The sequence below is a fragment of the Taudactylus pleione genome, unplaced genomic scaffold (genome assembly GCF_031769625.1).
Source record: "Taudactylus pleione unplaced genomic scaffold, aTauple2 ptg000276l, whole genome shotgun sequence".
In the NCBI taxonomy this organism is placed as follows: Eukaryota; Metazoa; Chordata; class Amphibia; order Anura; family Myobatrachidae; genus Taudactylus; species Taudactylus pleione.
Window position 1 is genome coordinate 2,738,224 of NW_028284678.1, and position 17,505 is coordinate 2,755,728.

Genomic DNA, 17,505 nt, shown 5'->3' on the forward strand with positions numbered 1-17,505 from the left:
TTTATTGTGTTGTTACTGTAATTACTATTGTCTGAGCATTGTTTTTATAGTACTGTACGCCCGGTAAATGTGGTGAATGATATAGGGTATCACAATTCAAGGTGCAATTAAAGGATTGAAATAGACCTCTGCTGACCTCAGGAGGAAATTAGCATTGCAGGAAAGGTATAGATACTGGGAAAGTTCAGAAAAATCCAGTCCAATGAAAGAGATGAGACTGAAAGAGATAAATATACAAGTATGAGCAGTGTTCAATTAGAATTCAAGTTTAGATGTCAGTCTTTACCTCGTCAAGGAATGATGTGACAAGAAATCACAGCAGAGAAACAAAGAAAGGTTTACTTGAAAGTGCACACTAAACTGAGTTTCAAATGGGAGTGAGACTGATGAAAAGCTCAAGAGACATTGTGTGATCTCCAGGCACACTGTGACTAATAATATGTAGGACTGGGAATTGTAGCATCAACCAATCTGTGAAGTACTGTAAGTGACCCTGGGTTACTGCCAAATTACAGGTGAGGCAGGCAGGACATTAGCCCAGGGGTCCCATATATGGTTGTCCCCCACACATAGGATCCAATGACCAGGTCGCTAGGGCAGCATTTACCTCCCTTCGATCCACCTCAGCTGTTCTATGATGAGTGGTAACAAGAGCACACCTAATCACTTTTGAAAATGTGCTCCTATTTTACTAAGTGTGTGCTGGTGGTGTTCAATAAAAAGTGGGCTCTGTGGAGCATTGGTGCCCATTTATTGCAACAACAGTATTGACGTATTTATTATTTTCTATTCTAGGTGTGGTGTTTATACAGGTCCACATTCTACCACACAGAGGGCCTGATTCAGAGCCGCTCGTAAGCGGCCGCTCGTTAGTTCCGAGCGATGTTTGCACAACTGCGCATGCATACGGATCGTAATACGCATGCACGAACCAGTCAGTGCGGCCGAAAATTGTTTGTTCGCTAAATAGCGAATGCCTGCTATTTTGAGTGACAGGAGGAGGCGTATGTGGGTGGTAACGGGGGAAGGTGCTTGAAAACGGGGAGTGGAGATCTCCGAACGCAGGCATGCTTAAAGGTCATAATGGGCATTTTAAGGGTGTGCATAATTAATACAGCAGCGTCATTGACCACGTCACTGGGTTATTTTATAGTCAGAACTGCTCGCAAGATTGCGGTAGGAAAAACCAACCACAAGAATAGCGAGCAGTTCATACGCTGGTCGATGTACTCGATTAATCTAATAAATAGTGGACATGACGTAGGATGCGTGCGGCCAGGGGGCGTAGTTTTCCAAAAAACGACCGCATGTTTTGTTCGCTCGTTCAGACCTAGACGCGTGAACAGACCACAAAGAGCGAACGGTTCATTTGAATAGCCACCCCTTTTTTCTGAACGAGCGAGCGCAAATAGCGTCAGGCTCTGAGTCAGGCCCAGAGGTCAGGGATGCTTAAGAATCCGAGCTAGCTTTTTTGAACCCAGACAGTAAGGTAGGTGGAACTAACACCCACATCCCATACATATGTGGACTATATTAATTTTTTCATTTCTAAATTAAATTTGTTATTAAAACACAGCATTTTAAAAGATAGTTCTTGTTTGGAGTTTTGGAATTTATTTTTAGTATGACCTTTACAATTTGATGTGCAGACAAATTTTGTTCATGTCTAGCCTCCAATTTTTTAAAGCAATGAAATAGCTTTTGTAAGCTGGGTCAGTTTCAATTGGCATTAGAATGGCATATACAGTACATTAAATAATAATAATATGACTTTATGTGGATGAAAATAGAGAAGACAGGGCTACTGTATATTTACAAAGAGGACACTTTTGTAAGCTGCCACTTCTCAGTGTGTTTGAGCTGAAAGCGTAAAGCGGCACTAACAAGTGTAGAGGATGCTGGGCTTCACAATTAATGTAGGTACAACTTTAAATTCTCTCCTCTTACTCACCGAGAGTGACTTTTTGTAAATATAGCCCATAGACCTATATACAAACTGAAACAAGTAGCCTACTAAAACACTAAAGGTAGAAAGGAATTTTAAGTTTGTGGGTCAATTTCATGTTCATGCAAATAAGAGGTTCACATTAGAGAGGCTATCAGGCCTTTATGTAAAAATTCAAGTGGTAAGTGGGTGAAGGTGTGCTTTATGAGATGGTCTGCTGTTTAAAAATGGTGCATCCTATGCTTTTTTTTTTCTATAGAAACTCCTTTATTTCCACCCCAATATATATATTTATTTATTTTAAGTGAAGTTGTACTTCTAGAGATGTGCAGTTTGGTTGCGAGTCAAATCAAGTCCCGGTTCAGGTCACTTTTGTAGTTCCAAGTAGAACAGAGTCCTGGCTCGGGTCTGCTGTTGGTTCAGAATTCGGATTTTAAAACAGAATCTCAGGTTTTGGTTTGCTTGTGAACAAATTACATTATTTTAGCTGTTTTTATCAATGTTAAAGCAATCCAAAACCAAATCTGAACCAAAACACTTGAGGATGTTTTTGCTAAAACCAAAACCGAAGCATGGGGGTCCACAAACCTCTATATTTTAATCATGCAAAACTTAGAAACAAAAGATAATTAACAAACTGTTTCCAAAAAATTTTCTCCCATTCTTAATTGTGTGAGCATCAGTGTATTCACATTCATGTTTAATATAGTAAAATTAGGATTTCAACTCTCAAGGGTCTGGATTTTAAATAAATTGTGTGCGCTGCCAGGAGTCCTAGACACATTGCATATGTTATTTTATTTATTCTTTGTTCCTTCTCTTTAATGTTAGAGCAGTTATTGCAGATATAACACGATTGTTCTATCACAACTAAACAATGGCCACAGTCTATCATTATAAGAACCCGCATGAAACGTGACTCTTGGGCCATTTGTATATATCTTAAATATTATTGCAACTGGAAAATAATTTGAAAGAATGAAAAAATAATAAAAATAAGAGAAAATGTATGCTTTTTCATTTTCTATCTACTGTCGGGAGATGAAAAAAGCAGTGATATGGGTTATGGTTTTTATATCTTTCAATTTTTATGGGATTAATAAAATGGATGATGGTAAAACTCCATCACGGCTTATTTCTTTGAACTACACAATTTCAATAAAAACTGCTTAAATGTCAAACTATTTTCAATAAGTCTGAATGTGGCTTGATTCAATAAAGCAATGGGATCAGCATATGATATGTACAAGACTTATCTGTTTCTTTGAAAGTTCAGATTATTACTTTTATTACAACACATTTCCGGGTATTCTCCAACTTGAATCACTTAATTCATTTACACACAAATTATTAAATCACAGATGTGTAACGTTAAATAAGAAAAAAATGGTGAAACTGAAACACAACATTTCATTTTCTAATATACAGTAATGTAGTGCTGTTGTCCAGTATGTATATATATATATATATATATATATATATAGAGAGAGAGAGAGAGAGAGAGAGATAGAGAGAATATATATATATATATATATATATATATAAACAATTCAATCCAGCAACACTCCTCTCTAATGCAATATAGCTGAAACTGCAGGTGCCTTCCTCACATAATCCTCCAAGTAGGTGGATTACGACAGGGCATAAATGTACATACAAACAAACTCACCTATATGCCCCCACCGGGCCGTCCATGTCACCTCATGCACGCAGGATGTGTCGATTATGATCTCTGTATTTTTAGTATATATGTACCTATTATATTGATGTCTAATATTTAGTGTGATTTTGCACACTGCCATAATTCATTGATATGGTTTTTTGTGATCATGCTGTCCTATTGCTTGCTATGTATGTTATATTGTTTACATATTAGCGCTTGTTACACACATTTGGTATAATCCTATATATGGGTATTATTCACAGTAATGGCTTTTTCTGATTAAGCTTTTCTAGTTTTGTCTGCTAAATTCATGTGGATTCTTCTTATTGTTTACATATTAGTGCCTGTTGTGCTTGTTCATTCATATATATCCTGGATGTTGTGTTGATGCTGATGCATTGCTTGGTTACTCATCTATCACTGCTATTGGTTTATTGGCATCACGTGGTTCGCTTTGCCAGGATTCCAGGGTGGTCAATCTGTTGAAATCAGACCACTACGTTTTGGCCACCGTGCTCGATCCTAGGTTTAAAGCCTATGTGGTGTCTCTCTTTCCGGCCGACACAAGCCTGCAGAGGTGCAAAGACCTGCTGGTGAACACACTGTCAGCTGAAGCGGAACGTGACACGTCAACGGCTCCTTCTTCATTTTCTCCTGCAACTGGGGCTGCCAGGAAAAAACTTAGGTATCCTAAGCAACCCGCTGGCGGTGATGCAGGGCAGGCAGGACCAAGTTTGGACATCTGGTCCGGACTGAAGGACCTGGCAACAATTTCTGACATGTCTACTGTCACTGCATATGATACTGTCACCATTGACAGAATGGTGGAGGATTACATCGGTGACAGCATCCAAGTAGGCATGGCAGACAGTCCATACCTGTACTGGCAGGAAAAAGAGGCAATTTGGAGGCCCCTGTACAAACTGGCTCTATTTTACCTGAGTTGCCCCCCCTCCAGTGTGTACTCCGAAAGAGTGTTTAGTGCAGCCGGGAACCTTGTCAGCGAAAGGCGTAGGAGGTTGCTTCCACAGAATGTGGAGAAGATGATGTTCATCAAAATGAATTATCAGCTCTTCCAGGGAGACCAGCCTCCAGAAGGTACAGAGGGACCTGTGGTGGTGGATTCAAGTGGGGACGAGTTAATACTTTGTGAGGATGAGGATGTACACACTGAAGAGGGTGAGGAATCGGTGGATGAGGAGGATGAGGATGACATCTTGCCTCCATAGAGCCAGTTTGTGCAGGGACACATTAATTGCCAGCTTGTTTTGTGGGGGCCCAAACGAACCAATCATTTCAGCCACAGTTGTGTGGCAGACCCTGGCGCTGAAATGATTGGTTTGTTAAAGTGTGCATGTCCTGTTTATACAACATAAGGGTGGGTGGGAGGGCCCAAGGACAATTCCATCTTGCACCTCTTTTTTTTCTTTGCATTATGTACAGTTTGGGGCCTAGTTTTTCAAACTGCCATCCTGTCTGCCACTGCAGTTTCACGCCTAGATGGGTCACGTGTTTGTGCCGCCCACTCGTGTCGCTTAGCATAGTCATCCAGCTACCTCGGTGCAACGTTTTGGACATAAAAACACTATTGTGAGGTGTGAGGTGTTCAGAATAGACTGGAAATGAGTGGAAATTAAGGTTATTGAGGTTAATAATAGCATAGGAGCAGAAAAACCTACAAATTCTGTGATTTTAGCTGTTTTTATGCTTTTTTTAAAAAAAATACAGATCCAAAACACAAAACCCAGAACCCAAAACACGGAAGGGTGGTTTTGGCAAAACCAATCCAGATCCAAAACACGAAGAAAGATCCAGATCCAAAACCAAAACACAAAACACGAAAAGTGGCCGGTGCACACCCCTACTCCTAACTGCACACAACGGCACCTAACTCCTGGTTGCTCATGTCCTGCTGCTTGTGTTATGCAGCTATGTTTATAAACCATGTCCTTGTCCTACATTGTTTTGTATTACTATTAACTGTTTTTCTAGTGTGCTCATTTATGTACTGTGTAGGCGCTGCAGAACCTTTGTGGCGACATATAAATAAAGGATAATAATAATAATAATAATAATATATACACATCCAAAATAACCGCCACTAGGATACTTTTTTTAAATGCACATTATGCTTGTATTAAAGAACATGTCAACATTTCAGAGCTGCTGCTCCATTGTCAGGAATATACAAGTGATACACAAACAATACACAAAACACTTACCACCATAAATACCCCCAGAAGGCACTTCCTGGTCATGCTGTTGCTCCAGTCACCAGCTTCTGGAAGAATCTCCAATGGGCAGGACACAAGGCAACCCCTATGGCTGTAACCAGGGAAACCAAATGCTTGCAATCCACACTGGCCCGCACATAAAGTTACTGAGTCCTTCCCCAGTGTATCTCATTAGCAGGTCCCGTGCACCTGTGGCAGTCAGAGACAAGAATTCCACTATGCAAATTAATATAAATTACCATTACAGATAAATAATAAACACAACCTAAACTAATCATATATATATATATATATATATATATATATATATATATATATTGTGATAGGATCACTGGTAAAGTGGTCTGTGGCAGGGACATTTCTCCCTGATTCCTGTCCTATGTGTTTAAAATCCCCAGGAGAAAGTCTGCAGTGTAGCAGGCTTGAGTTTCTGCTTTTTTGAAAAGCCGGTTTGGGATCTGAGGGTTGTGGGTGAGAGGAGAGGGAGGGCTCCACCCATGACCACTCCAGGTTTTGGTTCTCGCAGCCTGGTATTAGGCTTGTTAGTTTTCCACCTGAGAGTGGCCAATATAAGCTGATTGTCTCACCTGGGAGAGCAGACAGGGAGTTTGCTCAGAGACACTGGAAAAACCTAACTGTAAGTGTTGTGCTGTGCTTTTGTTGCTGGTGAGGGCATTAGGCACTGCCAGGTTCTGGTAGTGAGGGAACTACCTGTGAAGTTAGTGCCCCGACAGAGCTAGGATTTATGTTTATGGTTTCTTTTGTTGTTTCTGTTTTGCACAATAAAGACTGGCTCGGACCAGCTTGTACTTGCATCCAGACTGGGGTGCTGCTTCCCTGCTGCTGTGTGTGTGTGTAAGGAAGGAGTCCTCTACCCAGGAGAGGGACCCCCTAACCTAACTGTGTCACAATATATATATAAAATGCATGATCCCTAGTATTCCACCTATATCCAATAAATATCATAGGAATTGATTTCTACACAATAAAGACATATACTTACAATCTCCAAAAGGACTAGCTGAGCGGAAATTAGAGAGAGTTCCAATTAATTAATTTTATTGATTAACCGTTTTGGGGCAATAGACCCTACTCTTACAATCCATCTTTATTCCTTAGTGAGGAGAGCCCTAGCTCTATCCCCAGCCCTCAGCAACAGGGGTACAAGATCAATAGCAAAATATCTGAGTAAATCAAGTGTGTGTCCCTGGGCTTTAAAATGATGAGCCACTGGCTGATCCACCTCCTTCCCAGTCACTGTCATCCTAATGGTGGACCTATATGCCACCATTCTTTCACTAAATGTATGAATTGACTGCCCAATATAATATAAACTGCAGGGACACACAATAACATAGACAACATGTGCAGTGTTACAGGAGAACACAAACCTAATGTCAAACATTAGATCAAGCAGTGACAATGACTTTGTGATGTCAGAGCCGATAGAGCAGTCTAAGTGTAGGAGTGTCTCTTTAATACTAGGTAGCAAGGAGGCTGGAAACCTCTGACATGCTCCCACCCACAAGGGCAGGCAAAACACGAGGAGGGAGAAAAGTAACTGCCAAGAAGAAACCCTAATCTTTAATTTGTCTAAATGCTCCTTGAATGACCTGGAGACTAAGGTCTTGAATAAAGTGCTTAGTTTTGTCTCTACCAACTGACATGATTCTTTTAATTAGAGTAGTGACTTACACAAATTGAGTCACAAGCTCAGATTTAAGGAGTATTTTCAGGAGAAAATATGCCCATCACAGCCAGCTATTTTTGAAACTGAGGACTGCCTCCAGATCTATTTATGTTCCTCCATCCAAAAACTCTTGTATAAGAACTTTTAGATGACTGTTTGATGAGTCCGTTAATAAATTTACATCTATTCTAGTCAAGATGCATTTCAACTTATCTAAGGTGGAAATCAGGGCTTTTAAGGACCTGGAATCATATGATGACATTGTGATCAGGCCCGTCGATAAGGGTGGAGCCATTGTGGTGCAGGACATTGAAGATTATAGGGCAGAAATAGTTTCACAACAATCTGATAATCTGGTCTATAAAATACTCCATTGTGACCCTATGGCAGAATTTTGCATTCTTGAACTTGCTAAAGATAAGAATAAAATTCCAGAATATATTTTTTCAGCTTTATTTAATAAGCATTTGATGGCACCAGTGCTATATACACTTCTAAAATTACATTAAAATAGTTCCAAACTGCCTGCCAGACCAATTATTTCTGCCAGGGGGTCTTTGTATAAGGAAGTGGCACACCTCCTTGACTGTGTGTTACAGCTCCTTTTACTTGGTACAGACACATTCTTGAAATATACAACTTTTCTTAAAAAACTCTAAGATATTATTAGAGATACTATTAGAGTTACCTCCTAGGGCTTAATTATTCTGCTAGGATGTTTGCAGCCTATACACGTTAATTCCACATGAGAGAGGAGTATTAGCGACTGTTTCTTACTTTGTTGAAACTAACTTATACTGTATAGGAATTACTTTCTTTTTGATGGGTTTTTTTACCTACAGCTACGAGTGTGTGTCATGGGTTTGCCCGTTGCCCCTTCGTATGCAAATATTTTTTATGTTTGAGCAGGAGGAAAGATTATTTTCTAATAATCCCAAAATCAGAGAGCATATATTGATGTACACCAGGTATATAGACAATGTTCTTTTAGTGTGGACAGGAGGCATTGGTACATTCGTGGATCTCAATCTTGACTTCACCCATCAAGTTTACCTATACATACAGCACCCGTGAGGCCTGTTTCTTGGATGTCAAGGTCCTGCTTAAGAATGTACTAATAGAAAAAGAAGTATATAATAAAGCCACTGATAGGAATACCTTCCTGTCAGCCTTCAGTCATCATCCAAGCCCCTTAAGAAAGGGCTACTGTACCATTATCCCAATTGATGCACATTGCTCGCATCACGAGTGATTCACCTAAGGTACCAGAACTTCTGGAAACCATTATTGATAAATTGCATGTAAGAGGCTAATACCTTAAAACCCTTCAGAAAAGTATAAAGTGTTGAGTATGTCTAAAACAGATCTCCTAAAACCTTCAAAACGGACTGGGGATAATTTGATCCCATGGGCCAGTGATTTTACTACATCTAGTCCTGTGAGTAGTAGGGTCACACAAGTGTGGGGCTCATTGTATCCGCTGACACAGGTCTACCAGTGTTCAAACATGCAAAACCTATTGTATCTTTTAGAAGAGATAATAACCTGAGAGACCGTCTGGTGCAGACAGATATGAAGGGTATGAGATTACCCAAAATACCTAATATGCATTACAAAGTATCAGGTTGCTATAGATGTGACAGCTGTATGACTTGCTGGTATTCTGTGGCATGTAAATCTTTTAAACACCCACATTGTGACTAGATGTTTGACATACCCCTTTGTGGTACCGAGTCGAACCGAATCCCATTTTGGATCTTTCCACAGTTCGGACTCAGATTTAAAAACTGAACTCGGGTTTTAGATTGCATGCTAACAGGTCAAAATTGTGTCATTTTAGCTTTTTTTTTAAAATACAGATCCAAATTCAAAATCAAAACACGTGAGGATGGTATAGCAAAATCCATATCCAAAACCAAAACACGGGGGTCGGCACTCAACTCTTTTTATTTTAATCAGATACAAATATCAGATGGCACTGTCTGAAAGCTGCTGATTCAAGGAGGATGTCACTCTCCTGACTAATACAAGATCACAAAAAATAAATGAAAGAACCTGCGCTAAATCTTATATATACCAAATAGTTAAGTAATGATCACATTCCCAAATCACAATAAATGTTGGACCAATAATGTTGGTGTGAAAATATCTATATTCCTTGATCAATATCAAAGATAACTCCACAATTTTCAAAAGATTGATTAATTAATATAACATAGATATTAATAGTAAGTAGATAGATGTATAGGCTCGATTGACGGTAAAAAATTGTATTAATTTAATATGCATGTCTTTACATGCCAATAAAATACACAATAATGCACAATTAGTACAATAAAACAATCACAAGAAGGAAAGTAGTTGTAAAAATAAATAAAAATCAATAAAAGTTATAAATGCAGAGATGAGAGTCTCAGTCCCATGGCCTGATGTTAGTAATCAATGATAATCCTCAAAATAGAGTCCGGAATAATGTCCAGCTAAATGTTTATAGTTACCAATTGGATAGAAGCATAGGTCCTGACAGGTAGGTATTAAGCCCACAGATGGTGAGGAACCTGAAGCACCGTAGTTGGAGAAATAAATAAGCCGGTCCGGAATCCACAAGCCGTGTTGAGGTCGTCAATCGTTAGATAAAGGCCAGATGTGATGGAGAGCAAGACGCATTTCCCTGGGTACACACCCTGTTGATCCAGATGCAGGGCTGACACTTGAGAATGGCACTAGGAGATTGTACTTGGATGATGTATTAGTACATACACTGTGGCTTCAGACACTGAACTGGCAGAGGAGAATGGCACTAGGAGTTTGTACTTGGATGACATACTAAATACACACACTGTGGTTTCAGATGCAGAACTGGCACAGGAGAATGGTACTAGGAGTTTGTACTTGGATGAGGTACTGAGTACACACACACCATGGGTAACACTAGGAGAGTATCTTTGGAAGAAAGGAGCTTGGACCGTGGAACGTTGCCACCCACAGCTAATGCGAGTGGCCAGGATGATGGTCGTGATGGCCAACACCATCACGACAATCGTGCTTGCGATGAAACCCTTGTGGTAGGGTCTCATGGCCGCAAGCCCCAGAGAGCTTTCGGCTCAAACAGAGCCAAAAGCTGTCCCACTGACATCACGTGATGTCAGTGGGGCTGCCCCCAAATGGGGGAATGCCTCCGTCTGGGCTGCCACCCCCGCGACCCGCCCACCAAAGGGGTCGCGCTGTCACTCAACATCGACAGCACGTCCCCTTTGGTGCGAGACCAGGCGCAACGGATTGTCCGTCGCTATCCGGGTCTTGCGCATTCACATGATGGAGCTGGCTCCGTCGTGCGCATGTGCTCTGGGCCACCATCGGCCCGGTTGCGAGCGCTAAGCGCTTGCAACCAGGTCAGAATCAGGCCCTCTGTTTTGACAGACCACGCCTACATTTTGGTAGTGAGTACACTGGGCTTGGAGGACATGCTGCTACTGCATATATACTTATATGCCTCTGTAAAACTGTATGGGATATATTTACTAAAGATCGATTTTAATCGTTCAGAATTGATCAACATCGACGTTGTCTTTTTGCTGCTAAATCTTACATTTACTAATACTTAAAGAAACCAAATCAAAAAATGTCGGTTAGTAATTTGATTTGGTTTCTTTAAGTATTAGTAAATGTGTGATTTAGCCCCAGAAACACAATATCAATGTTGATCGTTTTTAAACCGATTAAAATCCCCTATATGTGTGATAAGTACTGTTTTTATCTTTTTTAAATCGATCAAAATTGATTAAAATCTACCTTTTGTAAATATTCCCATATTGGCATCTTAACCATCTGCTGGCATATAAGGATATATTGGTAAATAGGCTGCATGAGGATATGTGATATATATAAAAGGACAGTTATAGGTTCACTATTGCAGTTGGCTATTGAGGGGTGTGTGAACTCTGCTAATATGGGTTCCACTACCTAGTAAAGCTATAAGTACAGAAATACTTATCTGTCCATAGCCATGGAGTGCTGATTGAAGGTGTTTGTAGTGGTAGTCCTGTAAAAGAGCCAGAGCCTGTAGATGGTGGGTGCATTCATGAGGGAGACTGTAGACAAAGGATACATTAATTAGATCCAGGAGAAAAGTCCTACAAGTTGAATAAGGTTATCTTGTTGAACGAATGCTTGTCTAGTTAAGATAGTGAAGTGGTAGTAGATGTACTGTGCATGTGCAGCCCTCGCAGAGCCTCACAGCTACAGTCTGATTGACAGGCTGTGGCATTCAGGAGGTGGACGGGGGCATTCCTGGGCATCATTCTCAGAAATGGGGGTTTGACACCCCAGTTTTCTGGGAGGGACAAGGCTGGGATCTACGTGGGTGCATGCAAACTTACTTGCCTCACAAGCTGCCAGGATCTTGTCAGGCTGCAGCAAACCTGGCCTAAGGGACAACAATCATGACCGATGGTCACCATTGTTCTGAAGGAGATCCCAGGCTGCGACCTTGGTCACAACGCTGCGATCACGCAGATGCAGTAAGGAGGTGTCTGACACCTCCTTCTGTATTTGCATTTTAAATGGACAGAATTGGACAGAATTGCACAGCTGCTGCAGTTCGAGAGGCCCCCACTCTAGAAATATTTAAATGCATAGTCAAGAGCAGCGGATATCAGAGACATCTGCTATGGAACACTGACACTGCAAGTTAAACTTTCCAGAGCTTGTTCCTGATAGGCAATGCTATCTATAGATGTCAAATAAAAGAAATTCACCACCAGGTCCATCAAGGCGCTATAATGTGGTCAAATCATTCACTCTGAATCATCAAAGTTACTGAAGTTTCTTCACATGTGGTAGTTTCAATGTCACTCAAAAAGAAAAAGAGAGGATGATACATTAGTATCGAAACACATTAGCGAGGGGAGAACACAAAGCTTGTTTGGACACTTACCTTGGTTGGGAACGTGGATCTCCGGGGACACCTGATTTCTCACTTACTCTGCTATATTGTCTACCTCTGTTATAAGTAGACTATGTCATCTGGTAAGCGTCCAATTGTTATTTAATTTTGCTTATATAAATGAAACGTTATCACACTATCAAGATTTTATATTTTTTCTATATATTACTGGATTGGATTGTCTGAAGAGACCCACCATATAGATGTCTTTATAGGATGGTATTCTCTCCCATTAAAAGCGGATTTGTCTACTATATATAGTAGACCAATACTTCTGGTACGAATATATCTGATATTCACTGCAAATTATTGATATAGTTTTAAAGGTTTTATGCTATGGTATTCTCTTTTTCTTTTTGAGTGACATTGAAACTACCACAGGTGAAGAAACTTCAGTAACTTTGATGATTCGGAGTGAATGATTTGACCACATTATAGCGCCTTGACGGACCTGGTCATGAATTTCTTTTATTTGACTGTGTATTAGTGGTATTTGGATGATACCACTTTATATCACCTAGTCTATTTTGGGCAGCTTTATAGGCGCACTTACTTTTATCAACATATTCATTTACTATCTATGGATGTGTTGCCTATAAAAGCCTATGGCCTTCTTATGATGGAACCCACCAGAGCATGCCATGCATGCGCAGTCACACTCCCCGGTCATAATCTTGGAAGTCCTCACAACATAAAGGATAGCTCTTATCAGAAGAGCTGTCACTTGAATATTCATGCGTATTTAGTTAATACAAGCCACTATACAAGAGATAAGTGGCTGGATGTATTGCATGCAATATGTGATGCATGATACTTTTTTCAAATTGTAAAAAACAGTGCTTTATAAATTATAATTATTGTATAATTAAATTAATAAAAGAAAAAGAACAGAGTAGAAAAGTACAGTAAATAATATATGGATAATAGAATGCAGACAGGTTTTGTTATCTCTTGCACTGCACATGCTCCATAGCCATGCATACCCAACTTGGAGCAACTATAGGCAATTAGGAGTTGAATATGTCTCAGCCGCATCTCCACTTGTGTCTGAGCTGGAGTCACTGGGTAGCAACTGGGCTTTCACATGTAGGATAAGTGTCCTGATGGTGAGTTGTGGACATGTAAAGGGATTTTTTGGCTATGCAGTAGTGAGAGTATGCAGTGATCTGTCTGATTTCAGACATATATCTTGCACCATCTATGGGTCTGGTCCAGTGGTGGCTCCAGTGGTGGGGATGCAGCACAATTCAAAATTGAAATAGGGGAGCCACACTAACTGCTAGTGAGTCCAGGCCAATGATGTTTTACAGCGTTTGGTGTGGCAGTTGGTATGGCTCCCCTATTTGAATTTTGGACTGCACTGCAACCCCACCTCTGGAGCTGCCGCTGGTCAGGTCCAAATTGGAGATGTGTACCGACCCCTGTGTTTTGGTTTTGGTTTTGTATCTTGATCTCCCCTACTATTGGATCTGAATCTGGTTTTGGATTTTTTTCCTAGGTGTTTTGTTTTTAGGTTTTGGTTTTGGTTTTGGATCTGTATTTTTTACAAACAATGACATAAACAGCTAAAACCACATAATTTTGGCCTGTTTTTGTTCCTACAGTATTATTAACCTTAATAACAATCATTTTCAGGCATTTACTAACCACCTCACAGCTCACAATATTGATTTCACTATTTTTCACCAAGACAGGCCAAAGGCTGCAGCGAGCTGGCTGGCTAAAGTAAGCAACAGAGCAGCAGCATAAACGCACAGCAGTTTAAAAAAATATAGGGCATCTATGAAACATTGCCACACAGCAGTGGCAGACAGTAACAGACAGTAACAGATTATAAACTATAATAATGTCAGTCAGCAATGTCTCATATTGTGCCAAATGTAAAGGAAAAAGGTGCAAGATGGAATTGTCCCTCCCACCCACTTTTATGTGGAATATTAAAAAGCACATGCACAGTTTAACAAACCAAGCACTTTAGCCACTAGGACTGACACTTTTGTGGCTGAACTCCTTGATTTGTTTGGGCTCCCACAAAACATTTTTTGGAAGGACTACCTTCAATTATTAAGGAGGAGCTGGTGAAGGTGTTGGTGGTGGAGAATGTATGTGCTGGTCCAAACTGCCGGTAGCTGATACTGGACTGCTTGTTATTAATTTACAAATTATAATTTTGTTAAACAAATTGCATGAACTCGCTGCAAATGACGTAACAGGTAGGAGGTGCCTAGATAGTTAACGTCCCTCCCTCTGCTAACTTCGGCTTTACAAATGGAACAGATGCCTTCACAACTGTTATCAGATTTTAGATTTAAATAATTCCACACCCAAAATGTTGCTTTTCTGGCTTTCTTGTTATCATTCGCAAGAACTGCTGCCACTGGTGGCTGATTTATGCAAACCACATCCTCATCATCAACAGCCACAGATAGGACACAAATTTCCCCCTCATCCTCCTTTTGCACTTCCTCCAAGCTATCATCCTCAGTTTTTATTATTTCACCATCTAATACTAGCACAGCCATCATGGCATCAGTGATCCACTGTGAAACTGGTTGACAGCTGTTATACTTACTTCCTCTATAAAAAGGACTGTTTAATAGTCAATAGTTTTTTACATTACTTCTGATCACGAATAAGGATGTAAATGATGATGCAGGTGTTGGTGTTGGAGATTTTAGGCACTTGGATCCCACAGAGAAGGAGCAGGTAGGTGACACTGGACTTGTTACATTTTGAGTTTTGGAACTTGGCGACATACACTTTGATATTTGATGAATGCGCTCCAAGTGACGTAACAAGGAGGAGGTTCCTAGGTGGTTTAGGTCCCTCCCTCTACTCAGTCTTGCAATGCAATGGTTAGCTATGGCTTGACAACTGTTGTCCGGATTGGGGCTGAAATAATTCCACATGTGAGAAGTGGATTTTTTTGTCTTTTGCCCTGGTATGACAACAATGGGCTTTGGTTTTTTCAATCCATGGGCAACAGCTGTTGCCTTACTTACACAAAGGACATCCTCGGCATCAACATCCTCATCACCAACATCTTCATCATCAATATCCTCATCATCCTTAGCACCTTCAACTACCAAAATATCCTCCTCCTCCATGTGCAATTCCACAGAAGCATCCTCACTGACTATGTCTGCAAGATGTTGACTGCCCTTACCCACATTTACAGAGGGCACACAAATGTTGGAAATTGGAGGATCCTCCAGTACACTAGTATTTAGGTCTTGCTCAAACATGGCAACCGCGGACACATTTGCACTCTCCTCGGGGATTTGTGGTTTTGATTTCTCAGGGCACACAGTTGTTTTTTCCGAAGGGCTTTCAGAATCAGAACCAGCAGTCTTCATAAAGAAAGGCCAAGGCCTTATCCTTTCCTTGCCACTTTGTGTAGTGAATGGCATATTGCCAATTTTTTGTTTATCTAAATGCAAATTTCCTTTCAATTTTTTTTCTTAACTTCAGTAAAAGTAGCTTTACCATATCGATGGCATGACTTAAACCCTGGGGCATGGGCCTTCATAGAGGATGAGGAAGTTGATGGCATTGCACTGCTGGCGGCAGCTACAACATGTGGTTCTTTGCCTTGCTCTCCTGTCATGTGACAGCACTCCATATTTTCAGCGGTCTTGAAGCAGTGTCACAAGCACCAATAGTGTAGCCAAGTTGTGGTTACAAAATTCACACACGTGCAGTCGTGCACGCACAGAAAAAATATTGACAAAAAAATACACAATGTTTTTTTTTTTCTGGCCCACAACTTGGGCCCAGAGCACAGATTGATAATGACTGGACTTGCGCAGCAGTAGGTTGCGTTGCTGACTTGCTAGATCTTGTGCAGCTAAGCCTAATAAGCAATTATTTGAAAAAAAAGACAATTTGTTTTGTTTTTTTTTCCAGCTCCAGAACTTGGGCCCAGAGCACAGATTGATGTCAACTGGAGTTGGGCAGCACTACAGTAGGTTGCATTGCCGACTTTCTAGATCTTGTGCGGTTAAGCGTAACACACACACAGACAAATATATATTACACAAACAAAAATTATTTTAAATTTTTTTTGGGGGTGCAGAACTTGTGCCCAGTTGGACGCAGCAGACAGCACAGCAGACAGCACCAGCCCAAATGGATCAGCAACAGCCCAGATGGACACAGCAGACAGCACAGTAACTGCAGTAGCACCAGCCCTGATGGATCAGCAAAAGCCCAGATGGACACAGCAGACAGCACAACAACACCAGCCCAGAATGGATCAGCACCAACCCAGGACACAGCAGACAAAACAGGACATAGCAAACAGAACAGCACATCACCTCTCCCTAGCCCTACACTACCCACCCTCCCTGTTCAGTCTCCGCAGCTGCAGTGAAATGGTGCCCGCCGCATCCCTTATATATAGAGACGAAAGCTCGCGAGCCACGAGATTTCATCTCTATGGTTTTGCCTCGATTTGAGAGATCCGAGTAAGGTGGGAATATCCGAGCCGGCTTGGATCCTACTCAGATATACAAAATTTGGGTGGGTTCGGAACTCTCAAAACCGAACCCGCTCATCTCTAGTCCAAATGCACACTGATAATGATGATGACAACTTCCACAAGTGGATGGATGGCAGCAGTGCAGCTACATAAATGCATTTAGCTCTGATTACAGGTAAAGGCTCACATTTATTTCCTGACACACAATTCTGAATCAGCTCTTTAGTATTTACATTCCACAAATATAAGAGAAATGAAAGTATATTTAATAAAGCATAGGTTTGTTATTTACTTAAGTGAGGTAAGAAAATAATTGAATGGAACAACCACAAATGGAACAATCACAGAATTGGAGAGGAGCTTCAAAATGAAACCGTATCTAGATGGTCAATGATTGCATGGATGGCATATATCTCATTTGCCAAAACCAAAACACAACGATGATTCAGAACCAAACCAAAACACAGGGCTCCGCACACAACTCTATTTACAAGGGGGCCACTATATTAATGCCTACCAGATTGAAGCACCTTTCTTAGTATATGCCA